General features: G+C 49.6%; 2 non-coding genes across 2 annotated transcripts; one reads left to right on the top strand and one right to left on the bottom strand.

Moving 5' to 3' along the window:
* The first annotated feature begins 2371 nt into the window (after nucleotides 1-2371).
* On the top strand, nucleotides 2372-2454 carry TRNAL-CAG. Its single transcript has one exon. It is a non-coding gene; the product is annotated as a tRNA-Leu (tRNA).
* A 4047-nt stretch (nucleotides 2455-6501) lies between these two features.
* TRNAT-AGU lies at nucleotides 6502-6575 on the bottom strand. The gene has a single exon. It is a non-coding gene; the product is annotated as a tRNA-Thr (tRNA).
* Between the last annotated feature and the right edge of the window lie 1701 nt (nucleotides 6576-8276).

Below are 8276 nucleotides of genomic sequence, written 5' to 3'. Positions count from 1 at the left end.
ACCAAGGGCGGGCACCTGGAGAACCAGACAGAAAGGGCCCCTTCCGTCATTTCGTGGATTCCCCCAACACCCAGTGTCCTCCTTTCCACGCCCCTTCCTCAAACACTTCTCACCCCACACTGTCCTCCCCAGGCCGGCCACCCTACACGGCACCCCTGGGAGAAAAACATCACATAGCGCGACTCGAGTGTTCATGTTTGTTCAAATTATACTTTCAGAAAGTCGAAGAAAAAGTCTCAAGTCTTTCAAAAATACTTGGGAGCCTCAGGCAGTTGCTTTGCTGGCGTAACGTATAATGTGTGTCCTGAGACGTATTTGTGAAACCTCACCGAGAACAGACGGCGCTGCCACAAGAACCCGTCTCTGAGAATAGAAGGACAGACAGCCATAGATTGTAATCAGCTCCCTGACTCTCCTCCCCTCCCCCCAGGACTCTCGACCTCCCAAGATCCATGATTTCCTTGACCATTCAAGGAAAACGGTCACGAGGCACAGTGCGAACCAGACAGCAGATTCCTGGGAAACGTCTGTGTTCTTCCTCCTTCCCCCCACCCCCCACCCCCACCCCCAGCTCTAGCCTCTTTGCATGAAGCACACCCTCGAGGAAGAACTTATCTGATGAGCCTTGAGGCTCTTTTTCCAGCTGGCACTGGCCACCGGGACCTGGAGGAAACGGTGAGTCTCCGGATGTTCTGGCTTTATTCCTGAATCTCCTAAAAGAGACGAGCCTGGGTGTTGCTGGGCTTCTGGAACCCGGAAGGCGTATCTGCATCCCGGACAGATCTATTCGTCTTCACAAAATGCTCACGTGCAACCACGCCGACCATTGGACTGGAATGTGCTCTCTGGATCGTTTCCATCTTATCTCTGGGAAAGGCTGGGCCCTGGCATTTCAGGTGCCGGGGAAAACCCTCCTTTGCTGATGATCATCTCTGGCCATCTCCCACGATCCACCTTCAGACATCCCACGCAGGTGGACGCGCACACACGCGGAGCCTATGAACAGCCCCCGTGAGTTGTGCTTTGGCCGGCGGCACTCCACGTTTTACAAATATTTGGGGCCAGAGCCCTGTGCCACGGAGGCCTGAACACGTTTTCTGAATGCGGCCCCTCCACCTCACCCTTAAGGGACTCAGCCTTTTTCTGAAGCTAAATCCTAAAGTAATGATCTCGAACTTGGGTGCACACTAGAACCCCCCGGGGGTGAAGGGGGAACCGTAAGGAATACAGTCCCCAGGTGGAACTCTCAGGCACCCCGATTCGATGAGTCTGAGGCGGGGAGGAGGTTGGCAGTATGCGCCCGCTTTCACATGGCACCTGCTCACGCCAGAGCAGTTTCTCTGGTAAGAATTGCGGGGTTACTGTGCCTCCAGCCCGTGACTCTCAAACCTGGGCACATCTCGAATCCCCTGGAGTGCTGGTTACACACAGATTCCTGGACGCTACCCCCCGAATGTCTGACTCGGTAGGTCTGGGTGAGACTGAGAATTACTTGCGTCTAACTGGTTCTCTGGGGACGGGGATTTATTTGATGCTTCATTTAAGCGCTCAAGCTTTGTATTTCTTCAAATGAATTTAGATGAAACTGTAAAGCGTCTAGAAAAGCCGTTTCTCACGTCAACACGGGCCAAACGACTTGCCCGCAAGCCTCCAGGCAGTTGGCTCACTAGTCGTTTGTTTGAAACTCACGGTCAGGTTCCCCGACTCCCCGTCGGCGAGGTCCTGACCCCAGCATCCCGACGCTAACACTGGACAAGAAACCCCGAGGTAGGTCCCATCAGACGTGAAGTGTGCTTAGAGAAGTTGCTGCAGTAGAGGCCTGGCATCGAGGGCCCCTGTGGCAGGTTTACTAGGTGCAGAAACTTCTGTTCCCCGCAGTAGAACATCCACACAGTAAAGCCGGCAAATCCTCAGTGTAGAGAGTTCAAGGAATTCAGAACGAGAAGCTCCACTCGCCCGCCTGCTAACGCCGCTTCCCGGGGCGGCGCCCGCTGGGAGGAGGGGGAGGGTTAGCGAGCGCCTGCGGGCAGGGCTGCAGCCTGCGCGCACCTGCCGCGGCCCAAAACCTCCCGGGAGAAAGCGCGTATTCCGGCGCCACGGTGCCACGAGTTCAGCAGGGTTCTGCCCCCTGTGGGGGGAGGGCGCCCTTCTCCCCGGGCATCCCGCCCCGCCCCTCCCGGGGGCCTGGAATCGAATCCGCGGTCGCACGGCAGGTGCCACTCGGCCGCGCCCGGAGCCGGGGCCGGCGTCCCGCGCGCGGCTCACGAAGGAGCGCTCGTTTCTCTCCTGCCCGGAAGGGTTCCGCATCCGGAACTGCTTGGTGTGTGGGTAGAGACACAAATAAATTCGGAGCAAGCTTGCTCTCCAGCGAGTCAGGATGGCCGAGCGGTCTAAGGCGCTGCGTTCAGGTCGCAGTCTCCCCTGGAGGCGTGGGTTCGAATCCCACTCCTGACAGAACGGTCTTTTTTTGCGAATCCTTACTTACTACGGAAGGTGGCCCGCTACTTTTTCCAATATTCCAACAGCGGAATGATCAACTGAAAAAATAAAATTCTTGTCTATGCTCTCGAATGTAAGCACTCGGTGCGTAGAAGATGATGTAAGGCCTGGTAGTTTTCATCTCCTTTCTCTGTCTGTAATTGTCTGTCTCTCCTCTCACATTCGAGGAATTGAATGAATGCTACTCCTAAATTACAAGCGCTGAGGTCGGCAGGGCCCTCTTTTGTTTGCTTATAGATTTCTTTTTAATAATACCCTTTTCTCAAGTTCATGTCCCATCCTCCACCCCCATAAGAAATTTCTGGAGAGAGGGTATCTTTTTCCTTCTCAATGTTTTTGTGGAACATATATTTTTGGTTTCAGTGCTTTCGTTTTTAATCCACATAAATGACACTGTTTCATATATCCTATTCCATTTTATTTTATTTTATTTTATTTTATTTTATTTTATTTTACATCCAACTTAGCTAGCATATAGTGCAACAATGATTTCACCAGTATATTTAATGCCCCTTACCCATTTAGCCCATCCCCCCTCCCACAACCCCTCCAGTAACCCTCTGTTTGTTCCCCATATATGAGTCTCTTATGTTTTGTCTCCCTCCCTATTTTTTTTTTTTAAATTTAATGTTTACTTATTTTTAAGAGAGAAAGAGACAGAGCATGAGTGGAGAAGGGGCAGAGAGAGAGAGGGAGGCACAGAATCTGAAGCAGGCTCCAGGCTCTGAGCTGTCAGCATAGGGCCAGACCCCGGGCTCCAACTCACGAACTGGGAGATCATGACCTGCGCCAAAGGAGGAAGCTCAACCAACTGAGCCACCCGGGTGCCTCCCCTCCCTGTTTTTATATTATTTTTGTTTCCCTTCCCTTATGTTCATCTGTTTTGTCTCTTAAAGTCCTCATATGAGTGAAGTCATATGATTTTTGTCTTTCTCTGACTAATTTCACTTAGCATAATACCCTCCAGTTCCATCCACATAGCCGCAAATGTCAAGATTTCATTCTTTTTCATTGCCGAGTAATACTCCATTGTATATATATACCACATCTTCTTTATCCATTCATCCATCGTATCCCATTCTATTTTTACCTCATTTCCATCCTACCACGGTTTTGAGGTTTACCTCTGTTGCCGTATGCACATCTAGACCATCGCTTTCAATTGCTGCGCAGAGATCAGCAAGCGTGGGTTTGCCTACTCACCCAGGGATGACTCCCAGACTGGGTTCAACGCCTGGCCACCACAAAAAAAAAAAAAAAAAAAAAAAATGCCATCAATGAACATCTTCCTATGTTTTCCATTATGAATCTTTCCTTGACATAGAGCAGGAGCAAATGACAGGTGATGAGGGTCTGACAGTTAAAAAGGTTAGACTTCAGAACAGGATCTAGGACCCAGGGAATGCGATTTAGACACATAGAAATTCATGTTTAGTGACATCTTCAGAAATATCCCTCAAATTCAAGTTTCCTGATGTTCAGACTGCTTATCTTAAGCATCAATAGTTACAGCTACAAATATTAACAATGCTTCTATTTTGAACTCAAAACTTAGATAGTGAATATTATTCTAACATAATTTCTTGCAAAGCCCCAAGTAATCAAAAAGCACAGGCGACTGGAATTTTCTCCTCACCATTCCATTTTTAAAAGAAATCCGATCCAATCCAGGTTACAAGGACAGAAAACAGAGGGAATCTGTTTTATGATCATTGATAATCATTCTGCCCTCTCCCAAATTCCTCAAAATTCACAGAAACCTTCATACACACGCTGAAAGAAAAGCGAGTTGGTATTGCTTAGGAAGACTGTCCTCAGTAAGGTTAGAAAAGAACAAGCAAACGAGGGTTCTCCTTATCGCCCAGGTGGCCACACACCCAGTCCATTTCTGCCCAGTTAGAGTCCTCCCTTGGGCGCTGGCAACATATGAGAAAAGAGGAAATGGCAAACAGTGCAAAGAGAAGCATTTAGAGACACTTGGAGGGCGAACGGGTTCAATGGTCTTCAGGCTACAGGGCCCCCTGACTCTGCCACTGATGAGCTATGTGACCTTCCAGGCAAGTGACCTTGTAAGCCCGTGCCTTGGTGCCCTCCTCTCTAAAGGGAAGGAAGTAACTGAACATTACTTCATAAGTAGGCTGTGAGGATTGCATGACTTAGTAGATATAAAGTGCTTGGCAAAGAACACTTTATTTGCCTGGAAAATCAGAAACACCTGATAAATGATATTTTTTGTTACAATAGAGCACCCGCTCTCTGCTGGGGCCTGTGCCGAACTCTGGAGATCGGAGATCGCCCTTATTCGAGAGAGAGAGAGAGAGGGCTTGAGCAGGGTCTGGCAGAGAGAGAGGGAGAGAGAAGCGCAAGCAGGCTCCGCACTGTCGGAGCAGAGCCCGCCGGGGGCCTAAACCCCTGACCATGAGATCATGACCTGAGCAGAAACCAAGAGGCAGATTCTTAACCGGCTGAGCCACCAAGGTGCCCCAGTAGCACGTGGTCTTTAAAAACAAAACAAAACATGAAGCAAGCAAGCAAACAAACAAATTTATCCCATGAAGCATTTGATGACTTACGGTCAGGTCAAGTCCATCTGTGGTCTTTATGAGAGTTTCAGGATCTGCACACACAGCCACAGGGTCCACCCCCCCCCCCCCCCCCCCCCCACCATTGTTTCCTCAGATCTTCACCTGCAGCCACCCATGGTCCCCTTTGCCAGGGGCACCTTTTCCACGCCTTCTCTCCAGCCCCCTCTCTACATCTCCTCCAGGCTCAGTATGGGTGTCACTTCTTCGTGAAGTCTTCCCCCACCTCTTTCCTCCACCAGTCCGGGCTAAATAGTGAACTGCGGCCCCCAGGGCCCCCACCCCCAGTGTTATCACCCACCACTACCCTGCAACTGCCATTGAACTGTCTGCCGCACCCTCCCCCCAGGCTTTTTACAGCACCATTCATGACCCATGTGCGATTGGCATGGCGCTTGCACAGAACTGGCTCTGGACAAGTAGGCACCGGGAGGCTAAACAAACATTGGATTGTAAATCATTTCCACTTGTACGCGTAAATCACTTTCACGGTCCATATATGGAGAGGTAGAAAGGCTTTCAAGCTTTTGGGGAGACATGGTTAGAGTCCTCACCTGGAATATTCTAGAGCTCCAAGAGCCAGCACCGTTACCTCAGTGGTACAGATCATGCACTCTGTTAAGGGCCTCTGGGCTGGAAGCATCCCGGTAAAAGTGTTCCTGGACCCTGATGGAGCAGGGGGTGAAGGTCAAGTGAAATTCAGTAGCAGGGTGAAGTAGTGTTCTAGCGCTGACGTCTACACCGTGACTCAGCCTGGGAGTCCGCGCCTTGGCTCTTCCTGGACGGCTTGGAGTCAGCCTGGGGCTGCCATTTTCAAGTCGGCCTGTCCCAGTGGGCTATCCATCCACTCTGTGACGTACAGCCAGATGCTTCTTCCCGACGCCTTCTTTTCTGAAATCACCGGTGACAAACAGTTGTTTGAGTTTGATGCTCCTTTCCGAAAAAGTCTGAGCACAACACCACCTGTTAAATCAGTTATTTGCGGCTTGCGTGATGTGGTTGGATTTTAGTGGCTGCTGTGAATTGAGACGCTGCACATGTAGCAATCATTCCGGAGGCTGCGCTTTCTGCAAATATTGCCTGCTGATCGTAAGAGTGCATTGGTTTGGAATTCCCCCAGGAAAGAGGATCGGGTGACCAGAGATTATGATGTTGCTTGTAGTTTAAACTTGGTGATTTTGCCTTCTACTTTGCTTAGTTTCCTCTAGTATTGGCTGAAAAAAAAAAAAAAAAAAAAAATTACGTGTAAAATAAGTGTTGACACAAAGGAAGATGGAAATTTTTTCTCCCGAAAGAAACGCAAACTCTTTTCTCTCTGTGCAGAGTGGCCACCCTGGGACCCACATTCCGTAGGGGAATTTACCCTTGATGTTATACTTTGATCGCACATTGTCTTTGCTGGGAGCGGGAAAACCACAAAAGGCCCCGCTGGGATTCGAACCCAGGATCTCCTGTTTACTAGACAGGCGCTTTAACCAGCTAAGCCACGGAGCCGGCACGCCCGCCTGCTTCCAAATCGACATAGAAAAGGAATGATGTTTGCTTTCCTTGTGTGCATGTCTGCATCTTCCCACCACTGAGGGCCAGGAGCAGCCTAGAGGCTTCTCTAGGCCCAAAAGATGAATCAGTCCCCGCTTCGCCCCAGAAGACCTAAGAAACTGCGCGGCTGCAGGAAAACTGAGGCCCCTTCCCGCAGGCGCCGGAAGGCGTCTTGTCCCAGAAACTGCGGGGAGGGCGGTTCTCACGCCTCCGCGGGGAGTGTGACCCGGGGCCCCAGGGAGGGGACGCCCGGCTTTTCCACCACAACTCCTCCAGCACCGAGAACCGTTCCCTCGGGAAGCGAGCTCTGTGTTCTGCGTGTCACGGTCTTTAATGAAAACTCCAGTCATTCCTTACCCCATGGCTTTCCGTAAAATTGGGTTCCACCTGCCTGCTTCTGCTTATAATGCTAACTAATGGAGTCCCACAGCCGCACCTTTAGAAATACGAGACTTCATAATTAACATCTAGTTTTAGCAAGAGATAGAGAAGCAGCCCCCTCTCCTCCGCAGCTACAGAGGGAGGGAAGCTTTCTTGTCCTAAAACTGGTCCAAAGGATTCGTTTTGATTAAGATGTCAAATTGAGAGCATTCACAAGAACTTCTATATTGTCATGGGGACTTGTGTGTTTGTCACTCTTCCCCAATTTATTCTATTCTCTGGAAAATAAATCTGTCCTTGGGAATAAGATTTGAACAAAGGGCGTTAGTGAAACTCCCAAGAGTTCACAAATTATTGCCATAACCCGAGAATGTAATTTCCCAGATGAAACCTCCAATTACGATTGGCTGTGTTGCCCGAAATCTGTTCTCCTGGGGATAATGCTGAAATCAGCCTTTCGGTATTTCTAAATTGTACCCACATTTGAAGGATTTCGCCGTCACACTCTAAAAGGCAGCCCTTGGCACTTAACCACCACCTCCACACAGTTGAGGGCTGGGGTATAAAAGCCCATGACTCTGCTAGATTTCTCATTGCAGTAAAAACCCTGAAAGTCTATGAAACATGAAATCGGTTTGAGCCTCCATGAAATAAGCACCTATTTCTTTAATATGATAAGATTAGCCATTATATTATTAGTGTGCTGGGAGCCAACATAATCATAAAGAGCACAGCCACACCTACTATGGCTTTGACCAAACTGTGGCAGATTATCAGAAAGACAGCAGAGCGGTGAGTATTTGGTCGGGGTTCTTCCTTTGGTGGGTCACCAGCGGTCAAAATCTGCAGTGAAATGCTGCTAAGTCAAAGCAGCTGTTTAACAAGCCGCAGACAAATCTTGGGGGGAAAGCTGAGACTTAGAACAATCGCTTCCAGAACTCTGGGTGCGAATTCTCTCCTCTACGCAATTCCCCAGTGTGGCCGGCAAAGCCCGTGGAAGGGCCTCTCACACTTGGCTCTGTTCCTCGCATCCGAAACTGGAGAAGGTGCGGATCTCTGTGTCACAGACTGCTGACAATAATGTAAAGAAACACGGGAGGGGCAGAGAGTGCCATTGTCCACGTGCTTGAGAGAGAAACCAGAAGAACAGTGCACTGCGATGGTTAGCTTGATGTGTGAACTTGGCTAGGCTGTACAGTACCCAGTTATTCAACTGAACACTAATCTGGATGTGGCTGTAAAGATACTTTGTAAATATCTTCGTGGGTTAACGTG

The sequence above is a fragment of the Panthera tigris genome, chromosome B2, assembly GCF_018350195.1.
Source record: "Panthera tigris isolate Pti1 chromosome B2, P.tigris_Pti1_mat1.1, whole genome shotgun sequence".
In the NCBI taxonomy this organism is placed as follows: Eukaryota; Metazoa; Chordata; class Mammalia; order Carnivora; family Felidae; genus Panthera; species Panthera tigris.
Note: the sequence above shows the minus strand (reverse complement) of the source record. Positions and strands in the feature narration are given on the sequence as shown.